Source organism: Meles meles, chromosome 6, assembly GCF_922984935.1.
Source record: "Meles meles chromosome 6, mMelMel3.1 paternal haplotype, whole genome shotgun sequence".
Taxonomy (NCBI): Eukaryota; Metazoa; Chordata; class Mammalia; order Carnivora; family Mustelidae; genus Meles; species Meles meles.
This window is the reverse complement of record NC_060071.1, coordinates 33093772-33113211: the sequence shown is the minus strand read 5'-3', so window position 1 is coordinate 33113211 and position 19440 is coordinate 33093772. Positions and strand designations below refer to the sequence as shown.

Genomic DNA, 19440 nt, shown 5'->3' with positions numbered 1-19440 from the left:
AGCGGCCATGGAGGAAGGTGTGGGGTCCCCAAGGGAGAGGCTGCAGGGAAGCCACGGAAGAGCAGTCTTTCTGGGGGTGCCCCCCTCCCGCCCCATGTGAAGCCAAATCTGGGAGGTTTGATGTGGCAGTGCCCCCTTCTGTTGGCCCTTGAGATCCCAAGCCTGGGGTGTTCTGAGGGACATGGTTTCATGGACACGCTGGCTGACAGGTCCCCATGTGGTGTGGGAGGTCATCGATAGCGAGCCGAGGGGATCTGGCCTTGGTTCGGTCACATCGTTGGCCAGATGTGTGCGTGACTTCAGGAGGGAGCGGGAACATGTGGATTGAGCCAGTCAGGGCCCAAGAAATTGTCAAGAGACACTGGCACAGACCCTAGCCTGTGGAGTTTACCGGAGCTCTCAGCCAGAGTCAGCGCACAGATCCAGATGCCTTCAGGGCAGGAGGAGGCTCGGGCTCAGGTGTGTGCATGTGACAAGTACTGGCAGCCAGGTGACCTTGGCTCTGTGTGAGCAGAGTGGCTGGCTTGGACCGAATCACGAGGAGCAGGATATTCAGAATGTGGGAGGTGACAGGCCCTCCCACTGCATCCCATGTGAGGCGAATCCTGAAGAAATGGTAGATGGGGAAGGACGGGGACCTGGGATGCTGCCTGACTTGACTCCTGGCTTGCTTATGACCTTGGACAAGTGACTTCCACTCTTTATCTGGGCCAATCTGCTGTTCTTGACAGGCTTCTGGGATCCACCAGAAAGCTGCAGAGGGGTTTTACTAAAGAGAAGGAATGCTAAGGGACGGCTGGGGGCAGCAGGGTAGACTGGAATGTTATCCCTGCTTTCAGAGGGAGAAAACCCAGAGGCTCAGCAGGGCCATGGGCCTTGAACCACCTCTCCGGAAGGATTAGGTGACAGGAAGGTGTGGCCGAGGCTTAGCCAACGCCCACCTCCCACCCAGGAAGCTGGTGGGTGTGGCAGGGAGCCGAAGGCTGGATTTCCTTCCGAACTCTAGGCCTCCCTTTGAAGTCCAGTTTTCTCTATTGAAATATTCCTGCTAATCAGTCAGTTCTGGGTGGATCGAGCAGCTAATTAGCCCCTCTGGTTTAACCTGTAATTGCTGCTGGGAGACAGGGAGAGGGGATGTGTTCAGGGTTATTTTCAAGGCCGCCAAGGGCGATGGGAGGGCTGTGCACAGGGGCATCAGGGAGGCAGGGAGGCTGGGCCCTGCCCCCCAGCCTTGTCAGGGGCCACAGTGTCCTCCTTGCTGCCCAGAGGGACAGCCCCAGGCAGCAGGAAGCTCGGCAGGCAGAGACAGACTGGGGAACTAATGTGGGGCGTAGGCTGCTCCCTCCCTGGGGCTGGGGGGGCTTGGAGGAATGGATGCCTGGGCTGAACCATGAAGGCTAACGGATTCTTTTAAAATGCTCTATGTTTCTGATTATTTAAAAGAAAACAAAACAAAACAGCACACATTCTCTATAGAAAACACGAGCATTTGGGGTTCTGATGGTTTGGGGAAGGGGGAGGGCCCAGGCGGAGCAAAGGTGTAGAGGCAGGGGGCTTTGGAGGGTTAAGGTGGTGTCTTACCTAGGAGGGTGCAGGGCTGGTCCCAGGGGGCCTCTGAGGGGTGCCGGGGCGGGGGGTGTTGAGACCTGACCCAGCAAAGCTCTGAACAGCTGGAGGAAGCCAGGGTTTGCCTCGCTGCCTCCTTGCCTCCTGTGCCTGCTTCCCTGCCCAGTCCGCTGGTGCTCCTGTGGTTGGAGGGGAGGGGGTGGGATGGCAGGGTGGGGGAAGGACAGGCAAGGCTTAGGGGCCCAGGGGCTGCAGCCCTTGACTTCTCGCTCACTGGTGGGCTCCGGGACATTAAAATCAAGCCTCTCTGTCTGGCGAGCCCCGCTGGGGTCTCCACCTTGCAGCAAGGATGCACAGAGGCTCTGGGCATTTACCGACTCCCTAATCAGAGGCCTTCCTTCAGCCCCTTGGTGGGAAGTGGAGAGCCAGGGACTGAGACTGGGCGTGTGGTGTCACTTTCAGGAGGCTTTGCTGAGCTCCGGGCCCATCCTCAGTACTCCAGACTAGAGAGAGAAACAACAACAACTACAACAACAAACCAGATTAAGTATATTCATCGTATAAGCTTAGGGAGTAATAAGTGCCATGGAGAAAAATAAGGCGGGAAAAGGGAGCGGACGGGCAGGGGAAGCCATTCTCTGCAGGGTGGTCAGGAAAAGGCATCTCAGGTGAGGTGCCTTTGCAGTGGAGAGACCGGAGGGGAGGGGACAGGCCTTGAGCTGGGAGCAGCTGGTGGGGAAGAGGGGCCAAGAAATAGGGCTGTTGCAGGGCCTCGAGTTAGGATGGATGGAGGCGATTTGTGGCTCAGGGGCTAAGGCTCACTGGCTCATGGGGACAAGGCTATGGGGGTGGAGGGGGGACAGTAGAGGCTGCTTGGTGGTTAGGAGGCCCCAGCCTCCATCCAGAGAGAGATGGCAGGCCAGGCCTGGGAGGGGAGGTGTGGCTGGCTGTGACAGCCTGAGGATAGGCTTCGGGCCAGAGGCGATCAGAGCCCGAGAACAGAGTGGGTGGAGCAGCCTCTGACTGACCCGGGCGGGGGGGGGGGGGGGGGGGGGGGGGGGGGGGGCGTGCGAAGCTGAGGAATAGTTGGAAGGGCCAATAGTTGGAAGGCGCCTGCCTGGAGGTGGTCCCCCGGAGAAGCCAGCAGCCTCAGGGCTGGGCGGGTCTGGGCTGGCCTCCAGTCTCTGAGGCTGCCCCTGGGGCCTGGGCTGGGGCTGGGTGAGTGCTGGAGGGAGTCAGGGGCTACCGGGATGGGCTGTTTTAAAGCTTCTGGGGCTGGACCAGGTCTCAGCCCATGGGAGGTTCCAGCCCTTGGGGGTGCTTGTTACTCCAGCCTTGCGGACAGAAGAGCTCTCTGGAATGACCAGCCTAGAGGGAATGCCGCCAGCGACCTTCCCAGCGGCTCCTCCCCGATGGCCTCACGGTTGGCACCGCCATTTTGTAACATCCTTCAGGGCTGCTGTGGGCAGGGAGCAGCGTGCTGATGCTGGGCCCAAGCTTCTCACTCTGTCCCCGCAAGGGGAACCTCAGCCGGGGAGTCTGGGCCCCCTGAGCCCACCTGGTGGTCACTATAGGCCTGCCTTCATGCCAGGCTCCTCCACAACATGCCCGCAGGGGTTCCTTGCTGTCTCAGGTGGAGCTCCAGATTCCTCCTCCTGGGCATTCCCGGCCTTTCCTATCCTCCTTCTTTCCAGCAGGGGACTCTTGTTCTCCATCCCCACCCACAGCAGGCTCGGTCTCACCTTCCGTGACCTCTCTCCTGAAAGCTTTTCTCTCCACCAGCCAAATCCCACCTCTTCTAGAAGGCCTCCCCCACTCTCCTACCCACTTTGGCCCCTTTGAATGGCTGTACCTTTTCTGTATGCTGCTACCCCATCATTTGCTGTTATTATCCTCACCTTGTCTTTATCTTTGCCCTGTTCACCATCTCCTGCCTGAGTCCCCTGCCCCAGTGCTGGCCCTGTCCCCTGCCCCATTATCCAAGCTCTTGCCAAATGGAATCGGGCTCAAGCCCTGGAGCTTTCTGGGCCGGGGCCCAAGCCTGGCTCTGCATCAGGGGCCCACCAGGACCTTCTGATCCAGAGTCACCAGGGGAACCCAGGAATCTGGATGGTTGACGAGCCCCATCGTCACTTCTGAGGGTCAGTTGGCTGGGGCTGTGCCAGACCAACCCAAACTCACGCTGGGGGGAGTGCCGAGGTCCCTGGGAGCGTGGCCTCTGACCTCTCCTTCCACTCTGGCCAGGATGGGGACCTTGCTCTCTCCAGGGCAGCCCAGGCCCCGGAGGCAGCGCTGCTGTGGACCCAGCTCCTCCTTGTGCTGACTCAACTGAACCTGCCTCCTGGAAGCCTCCGTGGGTGGATCTCTCTTGGCTCCAATGGGCCGGGGGCCGTGCTGGGCACCCGGGAGCTCTGCTTTCCTACTCTCGGTGGGCAAGGGGGTCTTGGCAAAGCGTGGGGACTCGGGTGATGTCTGTGGCCTGAGGGAGGACTCACCCTCAGCCATACCCGCCTGCCTGGAGCAGCTCCCACTGCATTCAGACTGTGGTCGCAGCCACACGCTTGGCCCTCTGGGCATCTCTGCTGACCTAGTCAGCACCAGGGTGTTTCAAGAGCACGGCCCATTCCTCATCTCCTCCTTATTGCAGCCGAGTGGAGGGTGGATGCTGGGATCCCGTCCATTCTCGCAGGTTCATGGGGGCCCTGCTGGGTGCCCAGCGCTGTGCTGGGGATGATGGGAACAAGCCAGGGTTTAGGGAAGGCGGGCCCGTCCAGAGCCGCACGGCTGCTGCAGGCCTGAGTCAGCATGAAAACCCGGGTGTGTGGCTGTCGCAGTTGCTGGGTCTGGTGTACAAAGCACCACACGTGGGGGGGTTACGCAGAAATGTGTTGTCTCCCAGCTCTGGAGGCTGGAAGTCAGGAGGCATGGTGTCGACGGGACTGGGCGGGAAGGACCCATCTGCGGATTGTAGATGACTGTCTTTCCCGTGTCTGGCCATATCATCTTCCTTCTGTGTCTTGTCCAAATCTCCCTTTCTTTTAAGGGCATAAAGCTATATGAGCTTAAGTGCCCCCCTCGACTATGGCTCACCCTAATTAATTAATTACACCTGCAGTAACCCAGTTTCCCGATAAGCTCACACTCTGAGGCCCTGAGGTTTAGAAGTTCAACATGTCCATTGCCGGCGGGGGTGGTGGTGGTGCACAATTCAACTCATAACAGCGCGTAGGTGGCCTGGGATTTCCGCAGCAATGACCATCGTGGCCCAGGCCGCTTTGGTGGTGGTGAACATCTCATGCCATGAGGTAAGCAAGGGGAGTCTCAGGGTTGCTCCAAGCCGGCTCCAAGCCGTTGCTCCAATCCCCGAGAGGGATTTCTACAGCACTGGGACCAGGACTTCTCAGAGGAGGCTTGCTTCAGCTCGGGGTGTTAACAGAGACCCAGGAACGCAGTTCTCAGGGTGCCCCCAACAAGCCAGTCCCTGTACACGCTGGATGGAAGGCAGGTACACAGAGTCAGGCTGGGAAGAAGTCCTTGGCCTCTGCACCCCCGGATAGGTGACCTGGGGCGATTGCTTTCCCGTGGGGGGGGGGGGCTCAGTCTACCTACCTGTCAACCCCCCCCCCGCCCCGCCCTGTGCTTCTATCGAGGGAGAGAATGAATAGGAAGGCGCTTTGCTTTTGTTCCTTTTCATTTGTTGACTGTGGGTGTTTTATTACCTGTGGCTCTTTGCTAGGCCCTATGCTTTCCCAAGGACACAGAGATGAGAAGGTCACGATTCAGGCCCTCAAGGAGCTCATAGGCCATGGGTGAGCAGGAGCAGGGGTGGAGGGGGGTGAAGGTTATGGGCCCCTCTGGAGTCAGCCCACCTGGGATCCAGTTCAAACTCGGCCTCCTGCTAAAGGTATGAGTTCAGGCTGTTCACTTTAGCTTTCTGGGCCTTAGTGTCTTCATCGGCAAATCAGGAATAATAACAGCACTCACCTTGTGTGGATTAAGTAGGCTGGTGCACGTAAGGGCTTAGGGCAGGGTCCTGCCCATTGTAAATACTCAGTAAACATCATTCTAAGTCACCAGCTACAGGCCAGCGTGATGGAGGGTGGTAGAGGGGGTTAGGAGCTGTTATGCAGGGAGTGCTGGGCTCTGGGAACCCAGCAGTTGGGGCCTGGGGGTTGCCCTGCCAGCCTGCTCACCCCGTGTTCTGAGTGTGGGGTGCTGAGAGGTAGGTGGACCCAAAGGGGGAGGCTCGAGACCTTTTGACAGTCATGGCTGGAGGGTTCTGGGGGTCCGTGTGGGGTGGGGTGGAGTGCCCGCTGCCACTCCTACCTCTGCTCTGGGGTGCTCTGCGGGCGTGGAAGGAGTGCCGAGGTGCTTGGTTTGGTTAGCCTTTGTGTTTAGTCCCCAGGTTTCGGGCAGAGAAGATGGTGGGGAAGCCAAATTAAAATTCCTCTTTGAGAAGTGAACAACTTCCCAATTAAAGGATTCTTATTTGTGAGATGCCTTGGAGGCCTTTTCAATCAAGAGGCTCTTCTTAGAAAGAAAAGGGCTTGAGCTGGGTTTGGAGAGGCGAGTGGAGCCTGAGCTGCCAGCGAGAAGGTGGGGGGGATGCTGAAGACGCCCCAGCCTTGGGAACAGTGGCTCTGTGGGGTGGGGGTTGGTGCGGGGAGGGCAGAGAGGGGGAACTGTCTCCACACGAGCCCCCTCAGCCCTTAAGCCCCTCTGGCCCCAGCCTGAGCTGAATGCACCAGCGCCCTCCACTAGGACCTCTCTGTCTTCCTCAACGTACCCTTCCCTGCGAGGGAACCCTGCGCTCTAGCCCTCATGCCCAATGGAGCTGGGAGGAGGCGGGGTGGGCCTCTGGAATGGTGGTTGCGGCCTGGACCTAGTGCCCTGCGGCCAGCCAGATGGTGGGGCTAGTGAGGTGGCAGGTTCCCTGCTACCCCACCCCCGGCTCTCCTGGTGATGTCCCGGGATGGCTTTGTTGCTGTGTGGTGGGGTGTGTCTACCTGCCCTGCGGCCTGGCCCCCCGACCCCAGCACCCCCAGCCGGCTTCCTGGGAGGCCACAACTGGCCTGGTAGGGGCTGAGTATCTGCTAGGTGTCCCGGGAAGGGAGCATCCTCAGATCCCGCCGGAGACAGGCAGCCTCGCTTCCTCCAGTGCCTAGGATATTAGAGGCAGTTCCTGTCTGAATCCTGCTCACAGATGGGGAAGCAGAGACTCAGTCAAGTGAGGGGACCCCTCGACGTGGAGAGGAGTTCTTGCTCAAAGGGGCTTGTTATCCCCTGACCACCGAGACCTTCCAGGTCGCTGAGCAGAAAGGAGCTGGGTGGGGTGGGGAGGGGGGAATACATTGGCCAAAGCCCTCCCCTCAGTGGCGGGTCAGGCCTTTACCCCAGCCCTGGAGGGTCTAGGCCTAGGAGTTGCCAAGGTCATTTGAGGAGACCTGCCATGGATGACTCCGCTGTCCAGGCGGCGTGGAGGGTGGCGGGAGTGTTTTCAGCCCACACCGGCCACCCCCTCCCGCAGAATGTCCTACTTTCTGGAAGCCACCGCAGTGAGGCTGTCTGTGTACACACCCAGCACTGTGAGAGCCGGGCCCCTCAGAAAGGCCAGCCGACCATGCGGCTGGGCCAGTAATTGGGAGAGTATGCTCTTCTGGTTGGGGCCTGGGAGGGGGCCGCCTGGCAGCCGGGGAGAGGGTGGGCCCCTGGGGAGACCTCAGGCACACTGACCACCTGTGTGTTCTTGAGCACATGACACGCATCTCTGGGCCTCTGTTTCCTCCTGGGTGGCACCAGGGGCAGAACAGTGGAGCTGAGGTGGGGAGGATGGCATGTACGCAGTGGAGGGCTGGTGGGGCCGTGTATGTGGAATGTGGATCTGTGGACATCCCAGCCCCGCCTCTTGGACAAGTACTTCACTTCTCTTAACCTCTGCATAACAGGCAGACCAATACCCTTCTCACGCTTGTGTACTTCATCTGTGGGACTCCTCTGTGCCCTTCCCCCTGAATCATTTAATGAGCCCGTTCTTCCTGAGAACCCAGTGGGCTCTGCCTGGACTTGGTGGTCACAAAGTGAATAGGCGACACTGTCCCTGCTTTTAGGTAGCAATGTGTAGTTAGAGTGCCTGAAGAGATAGGCTCTGAGCCTCAGGAAAGGGAGATGGGAGCTGGAGAAGTCAGGGAGGGCTTCCTGGAGGAGTTCAGACCTTAACATTCGGGAGGATTTGGGAAGCAGGTGGAGTACCTGGAGTGGATAGTGTGAGCAAAGACCAAACGCAGGGTAGGTTGTGAGTTCCTAAGAGCAGGCAGTGGGAGGGTGGGGGACGGGTGAGTGTATAGGTCACAGCCCAGAGAGGTCCCGGTCCTGGAACCCTGGTGGGGGCAGGGGAGCTGGGAGCGGACAGCTGTCTCCTGTGCACAGGAGTGCACAGCAAACTCGCAGCCTAGATCCCAGCAAGGAGCTTGGCATGGAGCCTGTGGGGAGGGGTGGGGATTCAGCCTAGGGTCCCTGCATAGACAGGACTCCCTGGGCTGCAGGGCCTCAGGTGGGAGATGAAGGCCTGAGGTGAGGCTTGGGAGGGGGCTGGTGGCAGCTGCCGATGGGCCTGTGGGAAAGTTCTGACTGGAGGTGGGGGTCAGCCCAAGGGCAGTGTCGAGCCAGGGTGAAGCAACCAGGCAGTTTGGCTTCTCAAGGTCAAGAGACTAAGAGCTGGAGAAGTGGGAGGGGTCTCTGGCAGGACGGGAGAGCTGGGGGGCTCCCCCTTACTGAGCACCCACTATATGCCAGGCTGAGTCAGACTTGCTCTGAAACTTGGGCTTACACAACAGCCCAGAGAGGGGGCTGGCACTTAGCCTCGGCCTAGGGCCCTGGAAACGAGGCTCAGAGAGGCTAGTGACTCACCCGTCCCGGTTCACATTTCAAATCTGAACTCCAGACTTCGTGCCTTTTCAGTGGCCCCACACTGTGGTTTTAGAGGTGATGACAGACTTTTCTGAGTGAGCTCAGTTAAAAGGACACCCTGGTTTTGTCTCTCCTGGGGAGGCTCAGAGTTGTGGGCATGTCCCAGTGTCACACAACACTGGGGTCTGGCGTCCCTGGCTTCCTGAAGAAGAGTGGAGCGTGCTCCTCTCCCTGATAGAGTCCGGTGGCCCCTGCTGTGAACAGAGGGAACCTTCCAGCCCCAAGCCTACTCCAGTCTCTGTCCCTGAGGGAGGCTTTAAAATCTCAGCCCCAAATTAAAACCTATGAGGACTTCAAAACAATGAAAAATTTCCCTAATAAAAGAGGAGGCACACTCAGGCATGTCCTAAATGAATGGAGTGACTTCCGGGATTAATCCAGGATGTATGGGAGGGCGCCCAGCCGGGAAAAGCGTGCGATGGAGATTGTAACAAATTGTTTGCTCGCAGGAGTAATAATTCTTAATGTGCGCCGGCTGTAAGCGGAAGGCACCTTGGCCGCGGGCAGCCACGATCACTCATTAGCTGGTCCTGAGCAGGGTCTCTGCCGGGGCAGCCTTGCCTCCAGGCCTCTGGACTTTCAGTGATGACCTTCCACACCCATCAGCCAGTTGAGTGGAAGTGAGCAGGCTCCAAATCTGTCCTTAGAGCACCTACCCCAGGACCTTTGGAGCCCTGCTTTCTCCCCCTGCTCTGTGCCCTCGGCCAGGTGGGAAGGGGCGGTACCTGCCAGATAGTAGTTCCTCCTCCTCCTCTAGGTGGTCCTGCCCTTCTTCTCCGGCCTTCCGGACCTCCCAGGACTCAGGCTTGCTGGCCCCTCCACCTCAGATCACTCTGGGAGTCTCTACACGGACTGGTCTCAGTTTCCCCGTCAGCTTGGGTAAGTGCTTCCTCTCCAGATCCCTTGCCTCTGGCATGGGAAGGGCCGGGGGCTGTGCAGTTCTCCCCAGCCGGTCCCTGCTGCCTCCTCGCTTTGTGCTGACCTTGGGGAAGGGAGGCTAAGCCAGCTCACGCTCTAAACACAACCTCGAAGGTGCTGGCGGTGGAGAAAGGCCTCCTAGGTTCCATTTCCTATTCCCAACCCAGGTGTGGCCCGCACAGAGACCGGAGCATGGGGTCTGAGTCACACAGGGCTGTGTTGGGGTTCTGGCACCCAGGCCACTCCCCAGTCTTTCCCAGCTTCCTCCCCTGTGAGACAGGCAGCTCTTCTCAGCCTCACCCTCGCCTCTCATTTCTGAGAGCAGGGTCTCATTCCCCTACGCAACAGTCTGGGGAAGAGGGTCCTGTATTAGCCCATTAGGCAGCAGAGGGAACAGGTGAGACAGGACGGGGGAGTTGTATAGAGTGGTTGGTTCAGGACGCACACCTGCTCTTGCCATCCCGTAACTGCTTCCTAATGTTTGGAGGAAGGGTCCTGGATCACGGGTGCTGCTCTGCAGGGCTTGTCTCCAGCCCCTCCCTCTCCTCAGGGGAAGAGGAGGGGCGCCGGAGACCCTGGGCACAGTGCACCCTGGCCCCCTTCTCACCAGCCGCTCCGGCCTAGAGCTGACTATCCATTCACTCCCTCACTCCCTTCCCAAGTGAGTATGAAACGCCGTCCTGCATGCCAAGTGTTGCTCTAGTCCCAGGAAGTAGCTCCTGGAAGGGTATACATGCCGCTTTTGCCCTCAGGTGGTGTCTGTTCTTGAGGGAGGGACAGTGAGCCAGGCCACAAATAATGTGGGTCACGTCATACTATGATGGAATTGGGAGGGGAGCAGCCGGGGCTGTAGACAGGGAGTGGCTGGGGTAGGCTGAGTGTCTTTGGAGCAGGAGGCATCCAGGCGGGCCTCCCTGAAGAGGCGTCAGTGCAGCTGGGATCTCAAGTCTGAGAAGAGATGGCATTCCAGGCCGGCTGGAATTAGGCAAGGGCTGGGTGGTAGGAAGGAGTTGGGTGTGTTCAAAAACCAGGAGGAAGACAGCTTGGCAGGCGGTTGGGGAAGGAGGGAAGTGGGGGAGTGGGGGTGGGGAAAGGAGAGGGGGGCTCAGAGGCCCTACGGAGGAGCAGGTTTTATTCAGAGTGCAGTGGGGAGCTCGGGAGAGCGCTAAGCAGGAGAGTGACAGGATCTGATTTGTGCTTTTCAAATCTGGCCACCATGGGGAGAGAATGGATTAGAGTCAGTGGCAGGGAAAGCAGGGAGCCCAGTGGGGAGGCCAGGGCCAGTCTGGAGGAGAGCATTGGGGTCATGGTGGGGGGGTGGGGGTTGGTGGACGGTGAGAGATGGATGGGAGGGAGTAGACATGGAGTTGGCCCTGGGGTGGGCTGTCCGTTTGGCCAGAGCAACAGGCTTGGTGAGGGCACCATTTTCAGAGATGGATCTGGGCCCAGGGGAAGCATGACCACTGTCGATGTCTGGACTTGGTTCGTGTGAGGTGCCAAGGAACCCCCCAGCGGAGCATCACTCTCTTCGCTGGTATTGGAACCCCTTCTTGTCTGTAGCTGCTCTCAAAACGGCTTCTCACGTTCCGTCACACTACTTCCAAGGTCAAAGGCTTTGCTCTAACACGTCGAGTCATCATCTCCTTGCCAAGTCCATTTTTTCGATGAGGAAATGGGAGGCTCACCTCAGTCGCATACAGGGCCTTCCTCTGGCTGTGAAGCTTGGTAGGGAGGTGGCAGGAAACCTCGGGCAGCCCGGCACCATCTCCTGCTGACGCCTGGTGTGTGTGTGTGTATGTGCGCGCACGTGCATACACGCACATGCGTGCCCACGAGCATGCGCGTGTGTCGGGCCCATTAACAAACAGAGAAATAAATTAACAAGTATTCAACCCACCAAATGTTCCTTCTGTTCTGTATAATAGAGCATGGGAACATAATTTTCCCCTGGAGCAAATTGCTACAGCTGAACCTGCGCCTCATTTTCTTCCAAAAACTGCTTCAAATTCTGGAATGCTTGTTGATTTCGGGTCCTTTCCTTTTCTGCCTCCTGTCCCCAACCCCCCGGGCTTCTTCCCTCCACCTTCCTGGTGGAGCCAGATTGCCACTGAGTAAAGATGCCCCACCCTGCGGACAGGAGGAAATGGGGGCAGCGGCTCAGGCCAGGGACACAGAGGTTAAGGGCCTTTGGGTGTGCTGAACGTGAATGAAATGCCCAGGGTTGGCAGAAAAATGGGTAGCTTCCTCCCGAGCCCTGCCATGGGCATGCTGTCAACTAGGGGCACAACACTGCCCTTTCTGGGCTTTAGATCCCCTCGGGAAAGTGGGTCCAAACACACCTGCCATCCCCAGTGAACCACCTGTGGTATAGAGTGCCGTGTAAATGTGACCCACCTCCTTCTGAGGACACTGCCCACGTTCGGGGAGTGGGATGCCCCCCTCACCCTCTTCCCAGGCCCTTCTACAGAGCCTTTAGATTCAGGGACTCCTGCCCTGCTTCTGAAATCCTCCAGGACACTTCTCATTTTCTTAAAGCAAATTAATTTTAATCCACTTTAATTAAACGTGTCTTATAAAAATGTATATTTATTTATAGACCTGCTCTCTCTCTGTATATCCTAATCATTTCTGTCATTCAGAGCCCAGCCCAGGTCTCCATTTTCAGGCAGCCCCCTTAGGGGTGAGAACATGGGGAGGGGGAAGCCCTAGCAGGCAGACTCCTGGCTGGATTGGGCCAGACTGGGTTACCTTTCATGGGGGCAGAAAGGGAACCTGGGGTCCTGGGCTCAGGAGCCACAGAAGCCCAGCCTCCTTCTCCCATCTCTGAGAGTCTGGCTGTTGGAAGATGTGAAGTTCCTTCAGTCCCACACCTGTCCCTGTACTCCTCAGTAGAGGAATTAAATTCCAAAGAAACTGCCAAGGCTTCTCAGGTCTAGTGAAGGATAAGCCTTGGCTGGGGTCCGGTGTGTGGCCACAGTTCCAGCTGGCCAGAATCTGGCCTGTCTCTGAGCCGTAGGACAACCCCAAATCATGTCTCCTCCAGGAAGTTCCCCTTGACTTCACCACTGCCTTAGTCTGCTTGGCTGCTCTAACAAGGTACTATAGACCGGGTGGCTTAACAACAGAGGGTAATTTTCTCGCAGCTCTGGAGGCTGGAGGTCTGAAAAGAGGGTGCCAGCATGGTTAGATTCTGGGGGAGCCCCCTTTGGGGCTTGCAGATGGCTGCTTTCTTATGTGCTCACATGACAGAGAAAGACAGGGATGAAGAGCTTTTCTGCTGTCTAGTGTTCATAGGATGCTAATCCTATCACAGTAGGACTTGATTCGCGTGACCTTATCTAACTTTGATTATTTCCTTACTCCAAATAATTTTAGTCTTTAGTGAGGGGTTAGCGATTCAGTGTAGAAATTTTGGGGGACGAAATTTGGTCCACAGGGGGCCATCCCCGCTCTCCTGTCTCCTGGCTACAGTGAAGCGGCACGCTCTGGCATTTGTTGCGAATAGTTGGCTTTGATTTCTCCCACGGTCTCCTCCCTCGGAGCACAGTCCTGGGCATACCAGGGGCTCCATGATGACACGGTGAGCTCAAGCCTCCCTGGCTGGGGCCACAGTTTGGGGGACTTTCCAACTCCTGCCCTTTATTATTCTGGTCTTATTATTTTGTTCCCTGTTTCTATACCTGCTCTTCCTCTGCCAGGTATAAACTCTTTCCTCATCCAGTCAGTAAACTCCTACTTATCCTGCAGAGCCCTCCCACACACAGCCTTCCCCAATGCCCTGGGCTGAGTTGGTCCCTCCTTATTCTGAACCCCCATGACACTCTGGGCTTCCCTGCCACTGTGCTTAACACCCCGGATGGGCCTTGTCAGGGGCTGTGTCTCGTTTACCGTGCAGTCCCAGTACCTCCTCAGTGTCTTGGTCCCGTCCTTATCTGTGGAGTGAATGAATGGATGATTATTTATTGAGAACCTACTAGTCGTGGGAGACTGGACCCGGGAGGCTTATTATCATGGAGCTAACATTCAACAAGATGGGTAAGCAAGACATGTGTTGGTGATAACGTCAAGTAGAAGAACGTCAGGGAAGAGGGGAGAGGAGATGTGAAGGGTAGGGGTGCCCTACTGAAAAGGTGACTTCTAGGTAAAGACCTGGAGGAGGTAAAGGAGACCTGTGGCTACATGGGGAGAGTGTTCAAGGCGGAGGGAACAAGTACTCCCAGGTGGGAGCTGGCCTGGCCTGTGTGCAGAACAGGGAGGAGGCTCTAGTGGCAGGAGAAGAAGGGGAAGGGGAGAGAGGGTGGGAACTGATACTGGAAAGCAATCAGGATCAGAACTTGCAGAACCTTTGTAAGGACTTTTGTGTTAGCTCTGAGTGACATAGCAGTCACTGTGGGGTTTGTGACTTGGGTCTCAGGGTCCCTCTGGCTGTGGCGTTTCGAACATCGTGGGAGGCAGGTACCCAAGGAGGAGGCTGCGGCAGGAATCGGGAGGGAGGGCTGGGGGCTTGCACCACGGTGCTGGCCGTGGGGGTGGCGAGAAGTGCTCAGATTCTGGATAGATTTTGAAGGTAAACCCAACAAGACTTGCTGGTGGTGGGTTAGCGGTGGGGGTGAGAGAAAGAGGGGAGCTAAGTGCCGACCCCACGGTTTTGGGGCTGGGTAGCTGGGGATTCCATTACCTGAAAGGAGAAGCCAGCAGGATCAGGCTTGGGGTAAAATGAGCACTCAGCTGTGATCATGGCAGGGCAAGGTCCCTCTGAGTGGTCTGGGGCCGGTGTCCAGTAGCTGGTTGGTGACTGTGGTGGGCTAAAGGATGCCTTCCAGACACGTCTGTGTCTTAATCCCCCAAACCTGTGCAAGTTACCTTGTATGGCAAAAGTCTCTGCCAACGTGGTGACGTTCAGGATCTTGGGATGGGCAGATTCTCCAGGGGGGTCCACCACGCCTCGCATCCTTAGAAGGGGAGGCAGAAGGAGCTTGACTACAGAGACAAGAAGGCCGAGTGACCACTGAGGCAGAGATTGGCATGATGTGGCCATTGGCCAAGGAGTCCTGACAGTCACCAACTGGATCCTGGAAGAAGCAGGGCTCGGATCCTCCTCTAACGCCTCCAGAGGGAGCCAGCCCTGCCTACACTGTGGTTTGGGTCCCTGGAAACCAGTTTCAGAGTTTCAGGCTTCAGAACTGTGGGAGGCTAAGTCCCTGTGTTGTAAATCACTGGCCTGTGGTGATTGTTACAACAACCCTAGGGAGACGGTGTGGGGGTCACTCGCCTGGGGAGTGCACAAGTGGGGTGCCCTCCACGCCCCACCGTGTCCTGGCCCCGGGAGAAAGGGGTGCATGCCCGCCTGCGGGCTGTGGGGTCAGAGGGCCCACACGAGTGCAATAAACCACCGTGAGGACAGGGATGCTGGGAGTCAGATTGTCTCTGCTGACGGCCTGCCTGCCCTGCCCTTGGAGCTGACTGAACCTGGGGGAGTATGAGGGGGTGGAGGGGAGGGAAGGCGTCAGGGAACGCCTGCAGTATGGCCTGGCTGGGGCTTCTGGCCTCTAATATTATCTCAGTGGGGGGATGTCTCTGCAGGGAGGGCTCTGAGGAAGGGGCAGAGACCCCTGGGGTGGTAGGCAGGCCTCCCCTGGTCAGGCTAGAAGGCTGCTCCGAGCAGAGCCCTCATTAGCTGGGTTCTGAGGCCAGCCTGCCTGGCTTTGAATCCTGGCTCCCCCACCCGCAAGCTGGTCCCATGGCCTTTTCTGGGCCTCAGTGTCCTGTCTGGAAATTGGGTGAATTAGTGGTGCTGGCCCTGGGGGCCACCCTGAGGCTTACCTTAGTGCATAGAAACATGTGAAAACCCTTGGAACATGTCCGGTTTTTAACCCTCAGGCCTGGGGAAGCCAGGACTGTGGGAAAGAGCTTGACAGTCTGTGGTTTTGCGTTCAAATCCCTGCTCCCCCCTAGACCGACCAGCTATGTGACCTTAGAGTCTCTGTTTTTTTTCTTCCTCATGCTAGCTGCCTGCAGGGCTGTTGGGAGAGGGCTTCGTGGCTGATATGGAAAGTGCCTGTAATGTTGGGGCCCCCAAGCTGGGGGCTTAACTGGGGTCAGCTCCCTTTCCTCTTTCCCTTCAAAGCCCAGGGAAGGTGCCCATCCCCCAGGCCACCTCTACTGGGAGCAGATTCTGTCTTAGGGCTTGTGGGGCAGCAAGGGCGTGGTGCATGGACGAATGGGGGCTGGGGACTCTCCAGTGGCCGTGGGTGTGGTGGGACATGGCCGGGGCAGCCAGAGAAGCCTTCACACGTCCATTAGCTAGCTGCGGCTCCCTGTGTGGGGTTCCGCAGCCTCAGCGGCAGCATCCATTCAGGCCCCGTTGGAGTCTGCAGGGAAGACATGTGGTGATATTTACAGCCCAAATCTCTGTCCTCATAAAGGGAGGCGGTGGGAGGGGTTGGGAGGGGCTGGACTTTCTGATAATGTCATAAACGGAGTCTGTCTCCCTGGAAACGGTGGTGGCGGTTGGCGGCCACAGGCTGACAGATGTGCATGTGGTAATATGGGCCCATGGTGGCAGTGGCGGGGACATTGGGAGGGACGGATGGGCTGTAACTCACCAGGCCTGGGGCTCGGGGACAGCGGGATACAATGAAGGCATGGTGGGAATGCTGGGGGAGGGATCGGGGCTTGGAACCGGGTATCTGGGGGTACAGTGGGGATCCTGCTGCTGGCCAGGGTCTGGAGGAGATCCTCCAGCCACTAGCCTCTGGCCCGAGGCCAACCTCAGAGAGAAGCCAAGCTGTCGGGAGACATTATGAAGTTATAGGCCTTCCCTAACTCTAGTGATGGGCATGTGGGATCCACCTGCAAAATGTTGTTCTAAGCCTAGAGAGGCACATACATCAGTGAGAGTGCTGGAGAGCCTTGATCCAGGTGGGGGACGCTCTATCACAAGGAGCAGCGAAGCCGGTGTGAAGGAGTTGATGACTAGGATGGTTCAGACATACCTGGAATGGGCCACTCTGTCCCTGGCTGAGTGTGATGGGGGCACACGGCCAGAGCCTCTGGGGGTGAGGGCTTTAACTAAGTTCTCTCATTTCAGAGAATAGGAGGAGCTAGTCTTCAGTTACCCAGCCAGTCGGTGGTCCAGCCTGGAGCCCTCCAGGGACACTCGGTGCACACACACCAGGAGGTGGAAGGCCGGGAGGATTGGGATCTGCGAGCTGGAAATGACAGGCTTGGGGGCAGCACTTGTCCAGAAGTCTCTGAGGGGCCAGAAGTCTGCCCCCAAAGCCTGGCCTGCAATGGGGACCAGCTGCCCCAGAGCAGAGCTCAGTCCAGGGAGGGGGATTCCGATTAGAGTTACAGATGCACAGGCTGCTTTGAGTGGTGGTGAGCTTACTGTCATCAGAAGTATGCAAGCAGGAGCTTGATGGGTATGGCCAAGGAGACTAGGGAGGAAATTTCTGGGGAGAAAATGGAGAAATGGAGAGAGGGGCAGGTTGGGCCTGTCCTTCATGGCCCGAGGCCCTGCCATCCTGAGTTCTCGGAAATAAGCCGGCCCAGAACCCGAGCATTGGATCCGTGGCTCTGCTCCACTCACGATCTGCATCGTACCTGAGCCCCAGGTCCAGGGAGGGAGATTCCAGTTAGAGTTACAGATGGACAGGTGGCTCATGACCTGTGTTCCAGTGCCAGCACGGCCCCGATGTGCTGTGTGACTTCAGCTGAAGCCCTCAGCCTCTCTGGGGGCAGGAACCAGGAGCATCGGGGCTCTGGCCTGGGAGCTGCTGAGGGGGAACCTTAGGGCCTGACACTGGACCCTGACTCCGGACCCTCTTGGCCACTTGGCTCCATAGACAGTTGGAGCTGGGGGAAGGGTGAGGCCACAACTTCGGGAGCATGGATCGATGAGTTCCGTGAGCAAGGTCGGGTCTCAGCTTGGGGTCAGCAAGCTGCTTTTCATCCGCAGCCGCTGAAGAGCCATGGGCTCCATGACCTACTGGACTGCTGCTCTCATTACTGACATGACTGGCCTGAGCTGGGGGGGCCAATGGTCCGTGCGTGTGGTGGGCACCGGGAATGTGTCTGTGAGTGTTGTGAGTGTTTTGTGTGTGCGCCGAGTGCTGGGGGCTGGAGCTGCGTGACCTCTGGCATCCCGGCACGTGTGAGTGGTCTCTAACCTGGCAGGTGCTTAACCTACTGTGTTATATTAGTGTCAGCTGTGCAACACAGCCTTTCCACGCTTCTGTTGGTTACTCAGTGCTCATCTTGGTAAACGTACTCTTAATTCCCTTCACCCCTTCACCCTTAGTTCCCTTCATCCCTCTACTTACTCCCCTCCGCTAATTAAAATCAAAAACTCAAAAGCAAAACCCTGCAGGGTGTTGGAGGGGCAGTGGCCCTGAGTGAGGCAGGCAGGGGCCTGGAATGCTTGGCTGGGGACTGAGTGGGCATCGCGCAGGGGAGACCACCTGTCAGGTGTGGCGAGGGCAGCCAGTTCCAGCTCTGTGTTTCATGGGACTGAGAGCCCACACTCTCCTGCTTACTTGAGGAGCTGAGAGAACTTGCTGGGAAATCAAGGCACCCTCCCTGCACACACTCACCACCCCCAACTGTCCGGCCATGGCCTCTAGCTCCCCGTGCCTGTTCTCCCCAGAAAGGGCCCTCTGGCTGGGCAGGGATCAGAGTGGGAGCCTCCTGCCTTGGGAGCCCCTGAGGAGGACAGCAGGCTGGGGCGGGCTCCCCATGTGGGGTTGTGTATCTGCTGCTCTAGTGGTCAGAGCTCGGGAGGCTTTATGGGCCCGTCCGGAACTCATGACTTGGAGACCCCTTTGGAGCTGTGGGATTCAGGAGGATGTTGCTTACTGGGGGCTGGAGGGAGCCTGAGCGGTGGTCTCAAGATTTAAGGAAGGGTGGGTGGGGCTTGGCCCCTGAGGAAACCGGAGTGGGGTGGAGGTGGGGGCTGAGGAGTGGGCTTCTGGGGACAGGGAGAGTAGCTGCTCCTTGGGGGGGGGGGGTCCTTAGGGTAAGGACACTGAGGAGCTTTGCTCTGGGCAAGGCCTCGGGAGAGGGGCTGATTGGCCCCAAGTGAGTTTCCAGGGCTATGAAGTGGGGTCAAGAGCCCTATTTTTTTTTAAGATTTTATTTATTGTTTTGACAGACAGAGATCACAAGGAGGCAGAGAGGCAGGCAGAGAGAGAGGGGGGAAGCAGGCTCCCCACTGAGCAGAGAGCCCAATGCGGGGCTCGATCCCAGGACCCTAAGATCATGACCTGAGCTGAAGGCAGAGGCTTAGCCCACTGAGCCACCCAGTTGCCCCAAGAACCCTATTCGTAAACTCCTCATTCTCTTGGGCTGTGTGACTCCTAGCGAGTGCCTTTGTTCCCGTGTATCAATGTGTAATGATTGTTCCTGTCTCCTAGGGCCCCTTGTGTCGGAAGGTGCTGAGAGCCAGGGAATCATTGTTCCTTCCTGCATGGGGCTGGAGTCAGGGTCTGGGGTGCCTTGGCTTCCAGGGTGGGTGGGTGGGAGTGGGGCTCATTCTGGCTGCCTTTGTGCAGATGTCACCCCTTAGCTACCAAAAACTTGGCTGAGACTAGCTTCCTCATCTGTTAAGAATCTTGGGAGGGGGGCGCCTGGGTGGCTCAGTGATTTAAGCCTCTGCCTTTGGCTCGGGTCATGATCCCTGGGTCCTGGGATCAGGCCCCGCATCGGGCTCTCCGTTCAGCAGGGAGCCTGCTTCCTCCTCTCTCTCTGCCTACTTGTGCTCTTTGTCTGTCAAATCAATAAATAAAATCTTTAATAATAAAAAAAAAAGAATCCTGGGAGGGATGGCCTCGAGGGGCTCTGGTGCCAAGACAGAATGAGTCCATTGAATCAAGCCCTGCACATAGTAGGCGCATATTAAATGTTGGTCATCACTGTTACAATATCGGAATTACTTGGAGCTCTAGGCAGACCCTTGCTCCCACCAGCCTGCTTTGTCTGTGCTCTGTTCTG

General features: G+C 57.7%; 1 protein-coding gene across 6 annotated transcripts in view; it reads left to right on the top strand.

Annotated features, from left to right (window-relative positions):
* LINGO1 (leucine rich repeat and Ig domain containing 1) overlaps window positions 1-19440 on the top strand; it is a 190933-nt gene that overhangs the window by 22135 nt on the left and 149358 nt on the right. For 3 of the 6 annotated variants that reach the window (XM_046010161.1, XM_046010157.1, XM_046010158.1), the window contains exon 3: window positions 9290-9411. The exons of the other annotated variants lie outside the window; for them this stretch is intronic. The gene's annotated coding sequence lies outside the window, so the exon portion shown is untranslated. The remainder of the gene's footprint in view (window positions 1-9289; window positions 9412-19440) is intronic. 6 annotated transcript variants of the gene reach the window in all.